This window comes from Phascolarctos cinereus, unplaced genomic scaffold, assembly GCF_003287225.1.
Source record: "Phascolarctos cinereus isolate Bilbo 61053 unplaced genomic scaffold, phaCin_HiC Scaffold_726;HRSCAF=1367, whole genome shotgun sequence".
Classification (NCBI taxonomy): Eukaryota; Metazoa; Chordata; class Mammalia; order Diprotodontia; family Phascolarctidae; genus Phascolarctos; species Phascolarctos cinereus.
This window is the reverse complement of record NW_027556098.1, coordinates 22,310,665-22,334,359: the sequence shown is the minus strand read 5'-3', so window position 1 is coordinate 22,334,359 and position 23,695 is coordinate 22,310,665.

Genomic DNA, 23,695 nt, shown 5'->3' with positions numbered 1-23,695 from the left:
AGACACTCTGTCTCCAGATACACATCCAATAGTTAGTCCCTGATGTGTTGATTCAACACACTTCTTTGTTTCGCATTTTTAACCACTCAGCTTTTACCTCTATCTTTATGACAATCCTTAGTGGCTCCTCTCCATACCTATCAACCTTCCAGAAGAGCTTCCTGGATGGTATAAGGCTACTTAGAAGGCCTGGGTAAGCTTTTGGCTGCCAATTCATTTTTGCTGAAAGTGGATCCCAAACTCTTTTAATTGTTTCAAAGTGTTGTAGCCTTTCTGTCACTAAATTTCCAGATGTCCATATCTGTTCAGCTCTGGTTAAATTGAGTTTGGACATATCCACTCTGGAATTCTCATTTTCCATGTTCACAAGCTAAAGTATCTACAAGGATTATAATGATTTATATTGAAGAAAAAAATTAGCCATTATTATGAATATCTGGACTCTGTTTTAGCAGTTTACACAAATTTAATTTGATAACTAGCATAAATATCAATAGTGAGCTGAAACGATAGTGTAATCTCAGGATGCCTATATATATAGCACACTTGGTAAATTCACTAAATAATGGCACCCATTCATGGGGCCCACACAGTTGAGCTCCTCTTGGCTCAGTAAGATGAGATAAGATAAACATTGCTTTCAGTCTAGAACTCCACAATTTCACAAACTTATTTGGCCTATTGCCTCCTTTCCAAGAAAAAAAAATTATTCAGTACCCCCGGGAAATTGCCTTTCTTTAACCCTTAAATTTTTTTAAAATCTGCATCATTTCAAAAAAGTAAAATATTTTTAAATGATGCATCTTAAATTTAATAATTTATTATAAATTTGTGGGGTTTTTTCCTGCATTGAAATTTTGATGACACAATATTACATCATATAACCATATAGTATTATATTGTAAACAAGTCATTACACTCACATATTCCTGCCAATGCACGCTGGGCTTCCCAACAAGGCACAACACACTCACCTGCCAACCCATGCTTGCTGATACCTGTAGGGGGACTTGACCACTGATCCATTAAAACTTGCATTTTGTGTGTTTATTTGGAAAATAATGTAACCACTACTAGTATAAATCTGTTATGCAACACATGAACCATGTACAAATGGTTTTTTCAAAATTTTCTTACCTTTTCTTCTTTCCTTATGCTTCCACTGCCCCCTTATTTTTATCCAATGTGCCCCCAGTTGCACCCAAGGCTACTACAGCCCCTACCACTATCACCTCTTGAATGCCTCTGTGTAACTTACAAAGAAAACAATATATTGGTTTTTTTTATCATCTGTTAAATCACTAAACTGTTAACACTTACTTATTTGTTCTAAACTATTTGTCTATAACCTGTCTCTGAGACCTACTTAGTAGACTAAGAACCACTCAGTAGAGTGAACAGCCCCACAAAATGTTTAAAGTCGGTGATCCATCTGATATAAAGTTAATATTTACTCAGAACCAAAGAAGAGATTGGACAATTGCCTGGCTTTATGTGATAATGTAGATGATATAGTTGTACAATTGAGACCTTAAGGAGATTTTTTTAAATTGATTACTATGTTTAGCTTTCTTCATTAAGAAAATTTACATAATCACCAAGATTACACTGTTTTCTAGAGGAAGAAGTTGTTTGGGAGACTTAACATTGTCTGGTAAAATGCCTTAGTCCTCAAAGATCCAAAATATCTCATTAATCTATTTCTTTGTTTATTTCACAGCTTTATCAAAGATCATCACAAAGACTTTCAGAAATCTACAAAATTTAAACTCAGTTCAATTCAGAAATATTTAATTTGGTGTCATTTATTGTCAAAGATATGTTTATCATCACATAACAACAGAATATATATGTATGTATGTATGTATGTATGTATGTATACCTATTCTATAGAATGTATATATGTATGTCTATATGTATATATGTTTAAATATGATGGTGATTCAGAATAAAGATGAGTTATAACTATATCTCCTTGTAACAGAGAATTAACTGTATAATGAGCCTTCCCTCAAATTTTTAATTCTTTATAGTTTTCCAACAGGGATGATGGGGTTAAGCATGCAGCTAGGTCCCTTCAGGTAAACTATACGTCCTACTCTCTTACTTAACGAATCAGGAGTTCCTGATTAGTACAATGTGTCTCTGTGACTGTGTCTTGTATTAGAGATGCCATACTTCTGATCAGAGGAAAACCAACGAAATCTTGCATATCTATTCCAGTAAGACCTGAAATTCATACTGGACCAGCTGATGAATAAGAAATTCAATGAGAAACTACAGTAAGTTACTTCACCTACCCCAGAATTGCACAAAGTCAGTTAGAAATCCATGGGGTATAGAAAAGGGGGCCACCAACAAAGCCAGTATTGGTGTAAGTAGTTGGCAGCCTCCCAGCTCACTCACAGAAGACCAAAAGATATGTGGAGCTCAGCATCCAGAGTCCTCAAGAGTGGAAGATCCCCCCACCAAAAAAAAAAAGTCTCAGTAGTCAGAAATCCCCAGAGTCCCTAGAGAGGTTAGAAGTCCATAGTAGCAATCTTAGAAGCCATTAGGATCAGTAGCAATTAGTGTTGTGCAGCACCATCAAACTGAAATAACCCAGGTGCCCAGGGTCTCTGAGTCTGTACTAAGATGCCATAGAGGACTCTAAAAATTGATCACTCTGAACCTCAAAGATGTAGGAAGGTGGGTAATAAGACTAGGTGGAGGTCATCATGGGAACCTATGCTGAGACAAAGCAGGACCAACCACTCCACCAAAAGTGTAGTGGGGGGCTGAGTCTGGCCCTAGCACAAAGCACCAATTCTGGAACTAAAGTTGGAGAGATCAATAAAGGAAAGAAGATACAGAGCAGTATAAAATTGCTATAATTCAAGAAATGTCCTAAAATCTAGCCTACGAGACAAAAATCATTCCGTATTCCTGTGGTAGAGTCTTGGACTACATGAACACCTAGAAGAAATAAAGCAAGAGGTATTTTTTTTTCAAACTAATTAATAAAAGCACTAGAGGAAAGAATTAGGAGAATAAATAGCTTAGGAGAAAGTGGTAAACTTTACTCAAGTAATGGACTCCCCGAATAAAGAAATCAAGGTCTACACGAGACAGCAAGAATATTAGAATAAAATCAAATGTTTGAAAACATAAAAGAAAATAGAGAATATTTAAGAACAACAATAGTTAATCTGGAAAACAAGGCAAGAGATAATTAAAGAATCGCTAGACTTCCTGAACCCCAATCAAAAATAGCTAGCATTTAAATAATAGTAGCTAGTATTTATATAATACTTTAAGGTTTACAAAATGTTCTACAAATATTGCCTTATTTTATCCTCACAACAACTCTGGGATCTACATACCTTTGTAGAGATGAGGAAACTGAGGCAAACAAAGTTTAAGTGATTTACCCAGGGCCATACGTCTAATAAGTGTCTGAGGCTGATTTTAAACTCAAGAATCCTTTTTTTTTCTTCCCTCTCCCCAGTTTTATTGATATGTTTTGGGGGGTTTTTTACATTACAAATATTTACAGATTACTCCCACTTTGAGAAATCTCTTCTAACAAAGTAAAAAAGTTAAATAAAACTAATAATACAGTGATCTCACCTTAAAGCTCATGCAGCATTTCATATCTGTAACATCTATCTATTTCTTTTTCAAATCAACAGAAATCTATCTTTCTCTCTCATCGCATTAAAAATAAAAAAGAAAATTTCTTGCGACAAATATCAGTTAAGCAAAACAAATACCCCAATTGTTGTACACACATACACACACTTAACATGCATACATACATATGTGTGTGTAGGTCTTATTCCACACTCTAAGTCCATTACCTACCTTCTTTCTTATTTATTTTTGTTAGATTTATCTAGGGATGCCACCTATTATTATATTGTTATTGTTTCTTTTTTCTTATAATGAATTTATTTTTCTTTTTAAATATTTCTAAACTATGCCATTGAGCTCATATATGTTAAGTATTTAAATAAATTCATTATTTATGTTTCTTTTCAGCAAAATGTAATTGCCCTTTTTTTTCCCTATTAAGTCTTTTGTGTTGTTGCCTTTTCTAAAATAATACTTGCTACCTCTTTTTTTTTCTTTACTAGGGGCATAATGAATTTTGCTTTAACACCTTATATTAATTTTGTGTCTAAATCTCTAAATACAATTATATCCACATTTCAAGATAGTACATACTTATCAGTGGTACACAAGGAAATATGTATAAACAACAAAGAAACAATGCAAAACTATTTTTTAAAAAACAACAATATTTACAAAATAATAAACTCTTCTAAGCATTAGAATAATACAAACAGCAAAGCAATGCCTGGCAAATAAGTGTTAGTATAATTGTTATAGCTACACTTTAAAGTTTGCAAAGCATGATCCCCACAACAACGCTGTGAGATAGGTTATATCAACTCCATTTTACAGATGAGAAAATTGAGGCTGAGTCAAGTTAAGTGACTTGCCTAGGGTCACACAGCTAAGCAAATATCAGAGGCAGGATTTGAACTCAGATCTCCCTGATTCCGAGTACAGCAGTCTATCTACTATACTACCTATCTGTTTTGTAAGTAGTAAATAGTAAAATAATAGTAAATAAATAGTATATAATAGTAAAATAAATAGTAAAATAATAAAATAGAAACAGAACACATACATATGTGTACATATGTATGTATATATGTTTGTTAGGTTTTTGTCCTTAATTTTCAAAGAGGACCAATGACATTATGGAGTGACGTCTTGATTCATGCATTAATTGGATTTAAGGGAGGCAGTTACACAAAGTCATCAGCCTCAGTCATCAAAGTGCAGCGACAAGACAAAAGGCAAGATGACCGATGATGGCTTGAGATGCAATGGATGACCTTGGTATCTTTGATATGTGACCAAGCTCTAAATGCTCCACAGCACCTGCTTTAATTGCCCTCATAGCCATTGGAACAAATCGTTCTCATTTGCCCATTCTGCCAAGAGAAGTCTTCACATGCTTGGGGTAGACACCACCCTAACTCACTGATGGGTTTGAGAACCATTGATGACCATCAACTTGGCTTAGCACACCTGCTGAGAGAGTTTACTGGGGTGTGGCCACTGCAGATGCCAGAGTTTCACAGAGGCATAGGTGTGAGTTGAGTGCCAGGTAGAAACCAAAGGTGGATGAGCAGCCCTGAAAAAAGGTTGGGATGTATGGGGTGTTCAAGGAGGACTAGCACATCTGGTGTGAAGTATGTGTGTGTGTGTGTGTTGTGTGTGTGTGTGTGTGTGTGTGTGTACGTATACACACACACATATATATGTATATATGTATATGCATCTACTTGAAAGAAATGGACAAATGTTAGTATTATTGCCTATCTACCTGTGTGACCACTTTTCCAGTTTCATCAGTGGTATCATAGGTTAGCCACACGGCAAGTCACATAGACCTAGATCTTTTTAGACCTACTGATCTTTATTCCTTATACATAAACTAGTGGACTTGTCAGTGCATCATATTATCTAACATATAGATCTGCATTCCTAAATTTGAAGATGTGGAAAGCTGAAAGTGAATATCAGCATTTATATGTTCTGTGAATTACCTTAGTGGAATAGGATTTCTGGAGCTGAAATTCTAAGCCTGAAGGTACTATCTGGGGATTAAATCCTTTTCCCCTACCCCACTTCTTGGCTAAACTGAAGGTTCTCTTGATTTGAGGCAAGACTGTTGGGATACAGGACAAAAAATATTTGCTTCACTAAAACATCATTTTCTGAGCCAGAATCATGTTCAGACAGTCTTTATCCAACTTGTAGGTGGTCTTTTTAATCATAGTCTGCTGAATTGTGTCCACTTTCCTTCCTGCTATCCAATTAACTCTCCTCTGAGAGCAATAGTTGGTTGCCATGAATCGTCTATACAGGGTTCTTACTACTCTCTTGGGCTGTTCTATAAATTAGTCAAGTTACTTTATCTCTCCACAACATGATATAAAATCATTCCTTATTAATCACTAATTTGTGTGTCCCTTAAACACCTCAGTCCCCCTGTCTACTTGATGATAGTCCTGAAAATGGACTAGGGCATCATCTCACCATTTATTTCTATCAGAGGTTTGCTTCTTTAGCATCTTTTTCAGCTGAGAGATATACTAGTTAATGAGCACTTGTGTCCTCTCCATTTCCGAGACCCCAAAGCACAAGTCAATTGGTTAGCAAGGATCTCTCAAAAACCTAAAGAAACGTGGTGTAAAGCCTGTAGCACTTCTCCTTATGGAATTGTGTCATGTGTCATCAGTGTCACATGATGACTCCATTGAGAACAGTGTTCTCACTGTTCCTAACAGGATCAGTAATGTGTGATTGAAAAGATCAGAATAAGGATGTCCTGATGGAGGGTAAGGAGTAATCCTAGACTTCTGGATATCTGCCATTGCTTGTACTTTGTTGTCAAAGTCTCCACCTTGGTCATAATACATACTAGTAGAAAATCTATTATACTCTCAGAAAATCTTCTCTCAAACACTTTAGCAGACATGAAGAAGGCTATCTCTTCTCCAGTTGGGAATTACGTGCATATCCAATGACGTGATGTCACTACTAAGATGTGAAATGTTCTCAAGATCTCCTCCCAGAGATAAAGTCAATGCAGTCAACTTCAAAAGCTTTATTAATGATTATATTCTTCAAATATGAAGGACAAATTGGTAGCATTTTCTTTGTATGCATATTGAGCAAATTTCTCACACTTTTTTAAGTGACGTCTGCTGCTATTTGGGGCTAATAAAATATATTTCTTACTAAACTCTATGGTTCTCTCTATTATCACCTAGGGTTCCCATGGCCATATGAAAAACTTGTATCCTGCTACCCTGTGTGGGATCAGTTGTCATCTAGTGTAATACTCTGTTGCATAGTTCCTACTTCTCAAAAACAAGGTCCTTTCTGCTGAGTGTACCATAAGTCATTTATATCACACCCTTAATTCTTGACTTTTATCATTTCTCATGGTCCCTTCATCAGCCATCTGATCTCACCACCAGTCACCCACAGATAAATGAGAGTTGGTTTAATAAAAAGTGGGTCATATATACTACAGTCATGCAATCTAGTGGAAATCTGATGATCTTAGCTGTTCTTCCATTGATTATGGCCCAGATTCCTAGGTGTCAAACTATAACCTTCACTTTTTCCCCTAAGGCATCACCATAGCTACAATGTCATGTATCTGTATCTATATTTTTCTTCCCTGTCTAGTAATATATAGTAACTTGGTAGGTGATTGTGCTAAACATTTTAGAACATATAGGTTATTTTCCTTTTTTCCCTAACCATCTTTGGAAACAGACCTAGTAGTGGTATTGTTGGGTCAAAGGGTATAGGTATTTTAATAACTTTCATACATGTCCTCTTGCTCTGGACTTTTGCCTCAGTAATTCTTCTAATACTGGAGAGTGACCGAAGTTAAATTTATTTTTCTGTATTTACTTATGAATTTGAAAAGCCAGAGCTCTGGTAATGTTCATTACAAACACTTGCCTCTCTCCTCATATATGCTTCTAAACATCCTGTATGAATGGTCAAAACATTCAAGTATTAGGTCTGATGTTGTGTTTTGAATAGTTTATAATTGGTTCCTTTAAATGCTAACACTTCAGTAAGTGTGGATGGGTCTAGACATGGTGCTCACCATCCATTGACTCCAACAACTTCCTCAGAGAACTTCAAGTTTGCTCTGCTTTTTCTCCGGATATTGTTGTTCTTTATCACTCAATCTAACAAGTCTCAGCCCAGGCTGTAAAAATATTTTTTTTCATGTATTTCCATAGAATTATGGCAACATAATGATCACTTGAAATCACTGTTCAGGACAGCAGTGAGTTTTATATTCTTATCTTTACCTTTACCTCTGCTTGGGGTCCTATGAGTCCATAGGGAATACTGTAGATCTATAAGAGATCAATGATAAGTTCATCTGTTTTTTTAATCCAGGCCTCCTTCCCTAGCTTCATCTCTTTTTTCTGAAGATGAGTCCTTGGAAATCAGTCTATTACACACCCACTCTAGGTTCTTCTTGGCACTGCCATCATTTCTGTGTTTATCCAGGCCATGGTTGTAACAAAATATGTGTCTGCTGCCCTGTGTCTGCTGGATGATATTCTTTTATCAAATTGTCATAGTCACTACTTCAGTGGCCCTTTATTTTTTCCAGTAGAACAGTTTTGTCCAGAATTATATCAAGTTTTGTGCAAGGGTTACGGTCATAATGTACAGATATTCAATTCAACTAACACTAACCTATCATGCCTACCTACCTATGTTGCTATGCCAGGTACTGAAAGATACATTGACTAAAACACTATCCCTGACCTCAAGAGATGTACGATCTAATAGCATAAGCAAGATTGCAAATAATAATAATACTTTTGTTTTATTTTAATGATCTTTGAATTTCTCAGCATTTGTCATTATTTCACTCTACTGACACAGTTCACGATCCTGCTATACCTTTTAAGGGTCTTCATGCACTGTTCTAGTCTAAACAATTCATCACTCAGTGGTGCAATAGCTATTGAAGAACCTCTCTCCACCTAACTAGACTGGTTCACAAATAAGAGACACACAATTCATCATTGGGCCAATACTCATAGAACTAAAGCTAGAAGCATAGGTGTGACAAAAAGGTTGTACCAGATGTGTTGGCATCCTATGTATCCACTTACTTCCCCTAATAGGGAGAGGAACATTAATGGCAATGCTCACGGCATACTGTGCCTATGACAAGAAGGGACCTTTTTGGATCGTGTAGTCTAATTCCTACATTCCATCTAGGTGATGCAGTGTTTGGGGCACTGGGCCCGGAGTCAGGAAGACCTAAGCTCAGAAATTTACTAGATGTGTGATCCTAAGCAAGTCACTTAACACTGTTTGCTTCAGTTTTTTCATCTGTAAAGTGAGCTGAGAAAGAAATGTCAAACCACTCCAGTATCTCTGCCAAGAAAACCCCAAATGGGATCGTGAAGAGTCAGACAGAATTGAAACAACTGAATGACAACAAGAGTCCATTTCCTTAATTTTACAGATGAAGATAATTGGACCAAAAAATGGTAAATGACAACTCCAAGTCCACAGAGAATGTAAATAACAATGCCAATATTTGAATACAAGTCTTCTGATTGTGAATCCAGTATTCTTCCTACTTTGTCACCCTGTAACTAAAAGCCCTTCCAATTTTGACAGACAAGCCAGAGACTGTACATTTCTCTAGCACAACCTTTACGAACTCAGGATCACATTCATGGCACAACAAGGACTTTCATGGAGGATCATAATTTATTCCAACCTGGGACCTGAGAAATCATTTAGTCTACTCTAACCCTTTCATTTCACTGAGGATGACATTGAAGCCCAGTTAAATTGCCCAGGATCATACTGGTTGTCAGTGGAAGAGCTAAGATATGAACTAATGTTTTCTAAATCTAAATCCTGTACTCTTTCCAAAATACCAATAACCATAATCCTAATTATTATGTGCAATATTTATGTTGTTGTTCAGATGTTTTTCAGTCATGTCCAACTCTTCATGACTCATTTGGAGTTTTCTTAGCAAAGATGCTGGAGTGGTTTGCCATTTCCTTCTCCAGCTCATTTTTACAGATGAGGAACAGAAGCAAACAGAGTTAAGTGACTTGCCCAGGGTCATACAACTAGGAAGTGTCTGAGGCCAGATTTGAACTCAGGAAGATGAGTCTTCTTGACTTATGGCCTGTCACTCTATCTACTGTGCCACCTGCTGGCCGTATTTATGTTAGGCACTTATTTCTAAATGATACAAATAGAAAGGAGAGAAAAAGATGAAGCCACTGCATCTTTCTTTCCTGAGGATAGACATGGATATTTAAAGGACGATCATATAGGCGCATGGAGTTTAAAATACTTTCCCTACTTCCATTATCATGAGCTAGACCTTTGCTTTTCTCAGTGGTTGTGCCATTGAGTTTCTGCAAAAGTTATTTCATTCTTGAAGCTTTTGATTGTATTATAAGAAAGCATGGTGTAACCTTGAGGTTTGAGACTTGAACTAAAGCATCCTCCTCCATTCAGAATTTCCTGGCATTGCTTCATTAGCCTCAGACACACTGTCTCCATAGACACACCCAACCTGGTGCATTCAACTACTAGTAGTAACATAGTTCTCTAGTTGGTTGAGGCCAACAGGGAATGAAGCCAGGAGTACACTAAAGTGTAAAGACCATATAAAATTACGTTCCTGGTTTTGCTGTCCCCCTATCTTACATCTTTCTCTAGTTATATTGGGTAAGTCTAGTGTTGTCCATAGTTGGAAAATGCAATGACCATTATAGTATCATGTCAGTGGTAGGCCTCTAGGTATTGTCCTCCCCTTTTAGAGTTAAAGAATAGAGTTTAAAAATCCCTTTAAATTAATTCCTGAGAGGGATAACATTTTATGTCTTCATTACCTATTTATACTTTAGAATGAAGGACCCAAGAACAAATTCTGTTCTTGTTATTTTGTTTGTTTTTTTTTTAAGTAGAGAAAAGGTGAAGAAATCATGAAGCCTTTGGGTGACCAGGGAAAAGGGGAAAAGGGTTGCCAGCTGTATACCTATTTACCTACCCAAAAGGCAGCTAGGTGGCACAGTAAATAAAGCATTGTTAGGAAGGCAGGAAGACTTGATTTCAAATATGTCCTCAGAAACTTAATAGCTGTGTGGCCCTGAACAAGTTATTTAACCTCTGTCTGCCTCAGTTTCCTAAACTGTAAATTGGGGAGAATAACAGTGCCTACTTTTCATGGTTGTTATGAGGAACAAATGAAATAATATTTGTAGAGTGCTTAGCACAGTGCCTGCCATATAGTATGCCCTTAATAAATGCCTGTCTCCCTTCCTACCGACACGCATACATTTCTCTACATGAATATGTGGAGGAGGCTATAAAACACATACAGGAGGGATTTATGCCATTATGGGATGGGATGGGAAAAGAAACCCAATTATAATCATACAACTGAACTGAGTCTTCATCAACTTCCCATCCCATGACAACAGTAACCCTAATGTTGAATCAGCCACTCACTCACCTCTACTCTGGCAAGGCAAGTTGTTGTTAAAGGAAATGTTGGCTCCACAGGTTATCAGGAATCCTCCTCACTCACAATGTTGAGAGCATCCCCTACGGTCTAGTTGTGTGGTAGGTTGTGGCTTAATCTCTCTACCTAGTTGGTTTCTGTGTTTAGGAAGCTATGTTTTGCCTATGTGTTGCCAGTAAAATGGTGAAACTTTGAAAGGGGAACCACTGATCTACGGGGCTTTTTTTGGTTTTGTTTTTTTAGAAAAGCTGCATAACCTAGTGAATAGAGCTCTGGACTTAATGTGGAAGCCCTGGGTTCAAATCCCATTTCTGATATTTACTAGCTGGGCAATCCCGGACTAACCATTTAACCTCTCTGCACCTCAGGTTCCTCATTTGTGAAATGAAGGAGGTTGGATTAGGTGGCTCTGACATCCCTTCAAGCTCTAAATCTATGATCTTAAAATCATTAGGTAATAGCAACGGCCTGGGGAACTGTTCTGAGCTAGGCAGGTTACAATCATTTACAAAACCTGGCCAAAGCTACTATTGCCTGAGGGAATGGTGCTGAGGCACAGTCTCTACTATTTATACTATTTATAGAGGTACTGGACACTGGGATCCTTTCTCTAGCTGAACTGCTAAGCCTTTAAATGCTACTACAGAGAGCACAACTCGGATGGTCTGGACACATTGTTCGAATTCCAAACCTACATTTGCCTAAAAGACTATTTTATGGAAGATTCACACAAAAGTTAGAAGAAATACAAGGATGGTCTCAAGAGCCCTCTGAAGAACTTAGGAACCTATTGTGAGACGTGGGAGACACAAGCACAGGACCACCCAGGATGACATGTCCACAACAAAATCTCTGTCCTCTATGAGCAAAGCAGAATTGCAGTAGCTCAAAAGAAACGTGAGATGGGCAAAATTAGAGATATCTGCATTCTATATGTTCATATGGACTATTTCTATAGAGCCTTTGGAGCTTCCTATTGGTCTGATCAGCCACAGTCAGACACACTATACCTTGACCCCAAAGTAGTGATATCATTTTGGTCCTCTTCAAGTATAAAGGACAACAGCCAGCCACCACTATTTGGAACACCTGGATGAGATATTAAGTACCTTCAGAAAAGGCAAATGCTGAGAGGATAAAAAGGTCTCAGATCAGCTGTACCTTTTCAGGTTTTTTTTTTCCTAGTGTTGCATTAGCCTTTGAAATTAATATCTCAAAAGTGTTAATAAGCCCTCTAAAACTTAACTTCTCAATTCTTCAGCCTCCTTAGTTCCATAGTTAGTTTTCTCTACAGTTTCAAACACATAGTATCTGGAACCTAGTCTGTAGCCTCCTATCCTTCTGCCTGTTCCACATCCTCAATCACACTGAACAATTTTTTTCTTTATTTGGTTTCCTATCCCTTGGTTGATTTCCATTCTCTCAGTCTGTCTCCCTAACTCTGGCTTCACTTTAGTTCATTTGCGATCTTGAGCTTATGGTTAATTATATAGCTAATAAAACACTAGTTTAATTAACTACCCTACAATCCTTTGTTCCACTCTGACCTATGAATTCTGGTGCCAGTGTAGCCATTAACATAGAATTTCTCAACTCCTGCTCTAGGCAAAATGAAATTTGGCTAACTCCCTCTATAAATTTATGATACAGAACTTCAGCTGGACCTTTGCTGCTGCTCAATAATTCTTCTAATTTAGGTTTATTGACTCCCTAACTCATTTCCCATAGCTTCTACTAGAAACATTTTTTTTCCCTTGCTACCAACCTTCCTCTTCATGGCTATCTCATTACCAATTTTCTCCTTCCCTCCATCAACCCCATACAGAGGAGTCTCCCCAAACATTTTACCAAAATTTATTCCCAAGATGACGATGAATTCCTAGTCACTAAACCCAAAGTCCATTTTCTGAGTTCTCATTCTCCTTGATCTCTTTTGACATTGTTAACCACCTACTTTATTCTAAACACATTCTCTCACATTTGTTACAGTTGCATCACACTCTCTTCTCCCTCACTATTCTAATTGCTCTTTCTGTCTTCTTCAATGGATCTTTATCCTCTACCTGAATTGCTTCATCTGTTCTTAGCCCTGGTCTTTTCTCTTCATGCTCCCTCTCTAGCTAATTTCATTTTCCCCCTAGAGCTTCAGCTTCTATGCAAATGACTCTCAAAACTCTGTCACCAGCTGTGACTTCTCTTCTGAGCTCCACCTCCAACCTCCAAATACCTGTAAGTTTCTTCTTCCCAACTGTCTTTCCTGCTCCTCAAACTCAACTTTCCAAAAACCAAACTTATCCCCCTCCTTGTCAATCTCTTCTGTCAGTGGTGCGACTATTTCCCATATTAATGACTTTGGGGTTATTTTTTATTCTTCCTTCTCCCTCACGTTTCATGCCAATCCTGTCATTTTCATGCCTTTCATATTAGTCTTCTTTTCTCTATTTCCACTGACAACACCCCAGTATAGTGTCTCAATATTCACACCTGGACTTTTGTACTATCTTCCTTATAGGTCTAATTTTCCCCAAAATATTCATCCCTCATGAAATCACCAGAATAATTTTTTTTTCATTATTCAGAAATCTGGCCATTATCATACCTCTGTTCAAAATTCTGTAGGAGCTTCCTGTTGCCTGAGGGGTATTCATCCAAACTTCTCTGCCTGGTGTTCAAGTCCTTCTACACTTGACAGCAACCTACTTCTCCAGCATTCTCTTATATTAATTTTCGTTCTGGTTCTCTATAATCCAGGCTTTGAACAACAAACACAGTGTGCTACCCACCTCCATACCTTTGCCTTGCATGCTATTGCCTATGCCTAGCATGCCCTCTCTCTCTTTGCTTTTTGAATTTCTAGCCATTCATTGAGGCTCAACTCAGATGCTATTTCTTTGATGAAACCTACCATGATAACCCACATCAGTAATGATCTTGCTCCTCATACATATCTTAACAATTTGCTTAACAACTTTTATAAAACAATTATACAATATTGTATATTATAGTTATTTCTGCTTGTATCTTATTCCTCTATTAGCCTGCAAACTTTATAATTTCAAGGGTTATGTTTTATTCAAACCGTGTGTCTCCCTAGTGCCAAGCACAGTGCCCTTTACACAGGAGATACTTAATTAATGTACGTTTAATGAATTCATTTTGTTCTTTGAATTCACATTATCCCCTTCCCTTATGACTGAGGGTTCAGATAGAAAGCTTTCACAGGCATTCTAGTTATACTTTACTATTACTATATGAAGAACAAGTATCATGCCTAAGAAACTGTCATCAGTAATCATGAACATTTAAACCTCTTAGGTATATGAGTATGGCTAGGCCCATTAAAGAACATTTATGGAAGAAGCATGATAAGCTAGACCTGGAAAAATAGGTAGTGAATAGGTAATACAGGCAGGGAGAATAGCATAAGCAAAGCTATGAGTATAGTAATATACATGCCACATTTGGATCAGAAGGAGCTGACCATTTCATAAGTACCAAGGGTTTATGTAGGTAATGAGTAATGAATAGAAGGTAAATTGGACAGTTTGAGGGCTGATTGTAAAGGAACTTAAACAGCAATCCAATGGGGAGCCATTGGAAATTATGTGCACTATCCAATTTGCCACAGATTTTAAATGGTTTCTTTTAGATTACGAAAGTAATCAGACCCCATATACCATTTTGCTCTATTTGGGAGGATAAGAATTAGTAAATCTACTATTAATATATAAATCATTTCTTAAATAGGAAAAAGATAAACCAGGAATACGTGTGTGTGTGTGTGTGTGTGTGTGTATGAGATGTGTGTATATATGTATATGTTTATATTTGTTGCGTGTATATATGTATGTATGTATGTATGTATGTATGTATGTATGTATGTATGTGTCACCTATAAACCACTGGTAGAGTTGCCACTGAATGTCTGAGGAAGTATCTGGGATCACTTAAGTCCAGCTGTTCTTTGGCTTTAGTTATCTAGGTGATTTAAGCATAAGAAAGGAATTTTGTCTGAATCATCATGATAATTACAGCTGTGTAGACCACTTTTAGTGTCATTTGACATTTTGAGTTTTCATCCCTAACCCAAACTGTGTAGCTCCTATGTAAACTATACTGGTTTCAGACCTATAAACACATAAAAATAATTGCGGGGCCATTCATCTGTGATGGAAAATTGCCTCTTGACTTAGCAGGCTCAAACAAGTGAAAGAACTTAACTTGCTGCCTCCAAGTTAGCTGGTTTCCAGCCACCTCTTTGGACCTCCCACTGCTTCATTTTATTTGTCTTGAATTTATTTTGTATTTTATGGAAGGAGTCATTGGAATAGAATGCTGGGAGAGAATAAAAATCTAATGTTTTTTCTGTGTAACGAGGCTTCAGTCTCATGCATGGAGAAGATTCTTCTAAGTAAAAAAAAAATAACTAAATGCAATAGTTAGGCTGGGATTTTAATTCACAAAAGATTCAGAACATTCAGAGTGAAAATTCCCAAAACAGTCTTAACCTTGCCTTTTGGATGGACACTCTACAACATATTTTTTCATTACATCATTGAATAACATATATATGCAGTAATATTTGGGGGGAAATATATATATATATATATATATATATATATATATGTATGTCTGTGTATCTCCCTGGTTAAAGAAAAAGGCACAGTGTGTGCCTTAGTCATTACTTGCACAGTCTCACTAGACAAGCAAAATGCCATCTAACAAACCAAGTGCATCTTTCCACCCAAATACCATGTCTTTGCAGCACATTCTGTAAAAAGAAAACCTTTTATGAAGTCCAAAAAGAGAATGAAACTCAAAATACAGTCAAGCGGTGCCTGGGAGGCCTCTGAATCTTAAAAAGTGAGCTCATAATTTCCCTTATACTAAAACAAATGAAAAATAGGTGGGCCTTCTGAACACAGAATATCCTGAAACTTCTGTTCCTTCTAGAATATTCCTTGCTCCTTTGGGATATCATTGGTCCATTTAGCCTTAGCACCATCTTGTTAATTTGTACTCCTTTATGAAAGCTAAGAGAAGAAAGAAATGAATGTACAGGCCAAAGTTCAAAAGAATAAACAAGAGGCAGAGACCCAAGTAGCCTAAAGTGCTATAGTTTGTCCTTCTTTCATCCTTCATTCTTGAAGAGGACCATGACATTAGAGAGGTGATGCCATGACTTGCAAGTGAATTGGATTTAAGTGAGGCAGGGCTGGGCAAAGTCACCAGCCTCACTTTCTCCTTTGGAGTCATCTAGGTCCAGTGGCCAGATATAGAGCAGGACAACTGGAGATGGCCCCTTAAATGTGCTGACTGCAGAGACCAAGGAGCAGAGATATGGAATGCAAGATCTCTGCTCACACCCACATGGAAGGATGTGACTGTGTCCAGAACTATGCCAGCTTTTCTACTTGCTTCAGAACTCATTTCTTTTCTGATACAGGACTCTTCCCAACATCTTATCATCCTTTAACCAGGGCATTCAATCTCTTAATGCAAGGTCTACCTGCCTGAAATAAATTCACTTAGAAAAATGTGTCATGGACACTCTTGAAATTCTGGACTATTTTTTTTCTCTGTGGCTTTTTGTTAACAACAACAACAACAACAAAAATCTACCATTGATCAATATGATGAATGATTCCAATGACTGGTTAAGGTATCAGAAGTTATCCTAATCTTCAGTACTCTAAACAGGTGACACTATGTGAGTATGCTACATACAGTATAATAGAAAATAAGAAGGCAGAAAGACCAAGATAGACCAGCAAGATTTATGTGATAGCTTAATTTTATGCCAGGTCAAACACAGTAGAAGCCAATAATTCCTAAAGGAAATTGAGGAGTGACACTCAGAAATGATTGCTATGTTTGAAGCTGAATTAAGTAGGACAAAATTAATCTTTTTCTTCACTCCCTGATGTGACTAGGCTAAGATCATGTCTCTGATCCAAGACTTAGGCAAAGGATTTATTGATTCAAGTCTAGTACTTCTCTATAAAGTATGATTTTCTTCACCAATTTCAATCTTATAGAAGATTGATTAAGCATCTTGCTATGTGCAAAACAGTCTGGATTGCGTTTTGGAAATTGCACAGCTAACCCCAGTTTTTCCCTGAAACAAAAACCCTCTTTTTAAGAGCAATATTCTTTCAGTGATGCTATATGCCTATGAATCATGGAGTATCAAATTTCCCAGGAATCAAAAACTCAGGTCATCCAAAGGGCAAAGGAGAAATGAATGGTGAGTATGAATAGGCTGCAACATACATCATCATCAATACACTACACATGAATGGTGGTGTGAATGATATAAGAGAGAGAGATGACTAGAAGAGGAGATGGGTTGGCCATGTAATAAGCGCAAAGAGTAACAAATAGTCTGTGTGCTGCATTGGTACCTACGTAATGCCAAGAGATTTAGAAAAATAGCTCCTTTCCCAGAACATCGTGTGAGCCAGCTCTCAGTGGAGAATATATGGGAGGATATGATTTGCAATCTGCAACATTTGAAGAAGCAAGGAAGGAAAGAAAAAAGAAAGGAAGTGAAAGAAAGAAGGGACAAACATTTATTAAGCCCCTACTATGTGCCATCGTGGCAGCAAGGTAATTCAGTGGATAGAGCGCTGGGCCTGCAGTCTGGTAGTCTGGTCTTAGATATTTATTAGCTGTGTGACCCTGGGAGACCTCTGTTTGCCTTAATGCATTGGAGACGGAAGGGGCAAAAAACAAACAAACAACAACAACAAAAAAAATCAAACAACTTCCAGTATCTTTGCCAAGAAAACTCTGTGGACACTATGGTTCATGGGGTCATGAAGAGTCAGACGTAACTGAATGACTGAACAACAACAACGTGCCAAGCACTATAATGTTATCTTTACAAATGTTATCTCAATTAATCCTCAACCCTGGGAAACAAGTTTTACAGTTGAGGAAACTGAGGCAGACAGAGATTGAAAGACTTATCCAGAGCCACATAGCTGCTCTTTGAGTCTGGATTTGAACTCAAATCTTCCTGACTCCAGGTCCAGAGCTCTATCCACTATGCTATCCAGTTATCATTAGAGATAGAATTACATAAAAAAAAAAATCCTGTATCCACAAAGTATATTATACTCAAAGCACTAAACAGTGACACCCAAATGAGTCCCAGGCTAGTTGAAGGGCAGAAAATGAAAACACAAAAAGGAAGTGAAAAAGAGAAAGTATTAAATTGAGGACTGAAGGGGAAAAAAAATTAGAGATTTTGAAGAAGAAAGAAAATAGGGGAGATGGTCAGTACCATGTCTACCCTTACGCATAGATAGATTAGACAGCAATCTATAGCATGAGATTTCAGGGCCTCCAGTTCTTCCAGTATAAAAACATCTTTCCCATTGTCCTTGTGGGTATTTATTGCTCATACCTTTTTGTTTAGATATTTAAAGCTAATGTTAAATAAAGTGGTGATGTTTTCCAGAAAATAAAAAGGAAACAATGCCTTAGGTCAGAATTAATTTATCATCTTAGTCACCTAGTAGGATATGTAAGGAATGAATTAAAGGAGAGAATAATTTGTGTTTAGGAAGAAGAGTCAGGGAAGGTCTAGAGCAGTGACCATAGTTGTTGATGGATTATATGGCAGGGATGGAAGTTAGTTATCAGAAGGCAAGAACAGGATTCAAAAAGGGAAATGAAAGGACCTTGGAAATAAGCTTCCTCCAGTTCATAGTTTTTCCTGAAGCCAGACTTGAATATTGTTCTATGACAAAAACCACCTACTCTTCCATGATGGTGTATTTTTCATTCCTCATCATTCAGAATTGTTACATCTTCAAATACCATCTTTAATTGTGGGTTTTATTCTAGTACTGATATTTTGTTGTTGTTCAGTCATTTCAGGTGTGTGACCCCACTTGAGTCTTTCTTGGAAAAGATAGTGAAGTGATTTGCCATTTCCTTTTTTTTTTACAGATTTTACAGATGAGGAAACTGAGCAGAACCTGGTTAAGTGACTTGCCCAGGGTCACACAGCAAATAAGTATATGAGGCTGAATTTTAACTCAGATCTTTTATTTTTTTTACACCAGGCCTGGCACTCTATCTACTGCACCACCCAGCTGTCCTAATATTGATATTATCTAAAGAATATATTACCTTTTCCAAACATGAAACCTGAATACCAGCCTGAATTCATTCTTGCTTATACATTCTGTAAAGACTTCCAATATTATTAATTTTATTCATATTAATCACAGGTAATATTGCATGGCTCATCCTCTATCCTTAATCAAACGTATCTGTAAATCAGAATTTTCTGGGCAACGTTCAGAATGGGCTTCAGAAAAATTATTTGTGATTTCCATTGATTCTTTACCTTCTCAGTCTAGCACAAATTGTAGAGTAGAGGCAGCCCAGCTCTGTTCTTCAGGGAAAAGGGAAGAATTATTCTTCCCTAATTCCCTAATTCTGCGCCAAAAAGATAAAAAATCATATAAATTGGGGCATGCACCAAGCTGATAATATACCTATAGAAATTTGCTTTCTAAAAATATTATGCTAATTTACCCACTTATTAAAGCTCTAATTGTAGAAAACTTTTGTGGGCTAGAGAAAATTGTAGACCAGAGTCTACAAGCTTTCACTAAGTAAAAATAGTCCACCAATCAATGCCATGAAGCAAACACATCTACAGTAACAAGAACCTTTCATTGAATTGGCATGAGTATCCATTCTACTTCTGTATATTGTAGTCCTTCTATGACTTAATAGGTGGTTTTCAAAAACTTTAGTCACCAAACTAATTCAGTGAAACATGTTGTCGATCTGGTAATAAACCTCAATTTATTGAATCTGTACATGATCAACATATAGATCATCATTGGGCACATACTTGAAGTCTTTTCACCTTGGTACATAAAAACACTATACATACACACACACACATACACACACACACACACACACACACACACACAAAGACACACATGCATATGTGTGTATTTCTGGCCATGACAGAGTATATTCATACTAGTCTATTATTGATTATGCAGAAAGGAAAGCAGACTGATTACTTTAGAATTTAATTCATATTACAATTTCACAATTTTGGTTTTTGCATTTCAGTCTTAAATATGTAACCAAAGTAGATAAACAAACTGCACAAATATTTGTGATCTTAAACTACAGAAAGCCCTGCACCTAGCATTTAGCAGGTACTTAGTAATTGCAGAATGGAATTGAAGATAACATTCAGGAGCTCAGTTATAATGGAAGTTACTAATAATTAGGCTATCCTGAGAAGGAAGAAGCAGGGTACCTCAAGAGACAGTGAACTCTGTCAGAGGAAGACTTTATGTCACAGTGAATAGAATGTTGAATTCAGTGTCAAGAAGTGAGATGTGGTTTCAAATTCTGACTCTGTGATCTTGAGGGTTTGTGACCTTGGGCAAGTCACAACATCTCTTGGCCTCAATTTCCTCATCTGTAAAAAGGGGATAATAGTAATTTATCTCACAAGGTTATTGTGAGGATGAAATGAGTTAAGTACTTTGAAAACTTTAAAGCACCATATAAATTTTATTAGTTATTATTTTATGTTGTTGTCATTCATATTGTAATAATCATTGTCTTCATATTGAGGATTATCAATCAGTTATAGGATTGAACTGGTAAGTTCTGAGGTCCTTTCCAATTCTAATATCCTAAGATCTTATGTTCTTGCAGAGCCAAGAGCTCTTGAGAAAGGATACACAATTATGGAACATTCAACTTAAATGGTCAGGAAGATATTTACTAACAAGGCTCATAAACACACATGATATTTTAGGGGTATAGTATGCTTTAAGGATGTGCCTTGAAATTCCAGTCCCACAACTGGAATTTTCCATGTGCCCCCAATTACCCATGAGGTGCTGGAGGGAGACATTAAGTAAGCAGTCTGGGTGATAGAGTTGTGGTAGACATTCCTGTTGAGTCATAAGTTATTACTTTTAAAAAGTGGTGATAGCAATAACTTGGGAGGTAGTACAGTGGAAATCATGCTCATATTAGACCCAGTAGACCTCAGTTTGAATCTTAGCTGCTATACTTATTAACAATGTGATTCCAGTAAAGCCTGTTAACTTCTCTCAACTAGTTTCTTTATGTGCAAAAGAGGGACAACAGTACCACCAGCAATTCTCAGCACTTTGTAGATCTACAGAAACAGGTCAGTCAATGAAGGTTAATTAAGTGCCTACTATGTGCCAGGCATTATGTTAAATGCTATTCCAAAGGCAGTTCCTTCTTTTAAGGAGCCATAGTCTAATGGTGGGGACAGCATGAAAACATCTACGTACAGATAAGCTATAGAGAGAATAAATTGGAGATCACCAGCAAAGGGAAGGCCCTAACATTAAATGGGGGGATCAGGCTTCTCAGAGAAAGGAAGATTTTTAGCTGGGATTTGAAGGAAGCAAGGAGACATAAAAGAGAACTGAGGAACAGCTAAATACTCTGGCCCCAAAAAGTTTGTTTCCAAACACACACACACACACACACACACACACACACACACACACACACACATACACACACACCACACACACACAAAACAAACAAACCTCCAAAAACAATATCAGTCATGACGTCTAACTCTCCATCGAACCCCATTTGGGATTTTCTTGGCAGAGATACTGGAGTTGTTTTGCCATTTCCTTCTCCAGATCATTTTACAGATAAAGAAACTGAGACAAACAGGGTGAAGTGACTTGCTCAGGGTCACACAGCTAGTAAGTGTCTGAGGCCAGATGACTCTTTCTGACTCCACGCCCAGCACTCTTTCCACAGTGCCACCTAGTGGCCGCCTAAAACAGTATCATTTACTTTAAATATCTGGGAATCTTCCTACTCGATGATCAGAAACATAATCTTATCACATACCACCAGTTCTTCTAGAACATTTTGTATCTATCCTTTGCCCCTATTAAATTTTCCCTTGTGTAAATGCTTTATCTCTCCTAGTCGATTATAAATTCTCCAAGGGCAGAAACAGAATGTCATTGTTGTATCCCCAGTACCTAGCATAGTGCCTTGCACAAAAGTGGGCCTTAATATGTTTATTGAACTGTTTTACTTGAATCACATCAGAGATTTTAGGAGCACTGTCAACTCTGAGGAAACCATCACCAAAATTTCTCCCTGCCTTCAGTCACCTTTAAGAGAGACACAATGCAGAAGTCCAGAGGACAGAGAAGTCTGTCCTCACTTCAGCAATTGCCAAAGCAGCACATATTTCATCCCTAGATGATATCACTGTCTTCCTGTGAAAAACATGGTATTAATGTCTAAATCTTGGTGAAAAGTAAAATTCATGGCCAGTGAGACTGGTTAGTGATAGCTGGACAGAGCTACCTTGAGCTCTTGTACATGTAAGAGTGATTCCTGGGTTGCACTAAAGAAGGCTTTTGTACCAATATCTGCAGAATGTTGTCTATGCTTTTGTGGGTGATTTATTGACTACCTTTGTATTAATCTTATTTTTAAGTGTTGTTTGTAGACCCGCAGCCTGTGGGAGGGGGGGAAATCTATCTATCTATCTATCTATCTATCTATCTATCTATCTATCTATCTATCTATATAAAATGATTCTAAAGGGTGGTGCCATGGCTGCTGCTGGAAAGTGATGGATGGATAGTTGGATTCAATTCCTCTCCTCCTTTGTCAGGATTAAAAGATGACATGAATTCTTTTGGTATTGCCACATGGCATAAGGACAGTGTATCAACCTAAATGCGCCTTTCAATGAGACACACACATTTGTTCCCTTCAAATTACTTCAAGATAATTTCTATACCTTTTGGAGAAATACTGCCTACCACACAAGTAATAGAGGAACAGGCTTAACTCTTACAAGGTACTCACTCTCTTCAATGTTGAGGCAAAGGATGACAGGTCCAAGTATCTTATAACGTGCTCACTACACTATTTCTATAGCATCACCTCCTACATCTCCCCATGGTGGGAAGAAGAGGAGGGAATAAGCACTTATAAAGCACCTACTATGTGCCAGGCACCGTGATTTTACAGATATTATTTCATTTGATCCTTACAACGACGCCTGTAAGGTAGGTGCTATTAATATCCACATTTTATAGTTGAAGTAACTGAGGCAAACAGAGCTTAAGTGATTTTCCCAAGGTCACACATAACTGTCTCAGCCTAGATTTGAACTCAATTTACTCCAGACCCAGTGATCCCAAGATCTCTATCATAACTAACAATCTAGAGAAGTGTGTATATGGAATTGTTCCAGGGAAGGTTACACTAGTGAGAGTTCTTTGCCTATTTGAGATTCTAGTCAGCTGAGTGTCAAAGATCCTGTAAGACCTTCCTTGGCTGGTCATCCACTTTAGATTTAGGAACATCCACATTGAAGAGAAAGAGGAGCAAGCCCTTTCTCAAGACCCCAGTGGCTTTTTTTTTAAACTAGGCTCCTTTTACTCCCTGATGTTCTCCTTACTTGCCCTGCCTCATCTAGCCTATAATCGTGTTTTCAAACCCATATCATCTTCCATGGATAGAATGAGCTCCATGGTGGTCTTTTGTCTATAAATG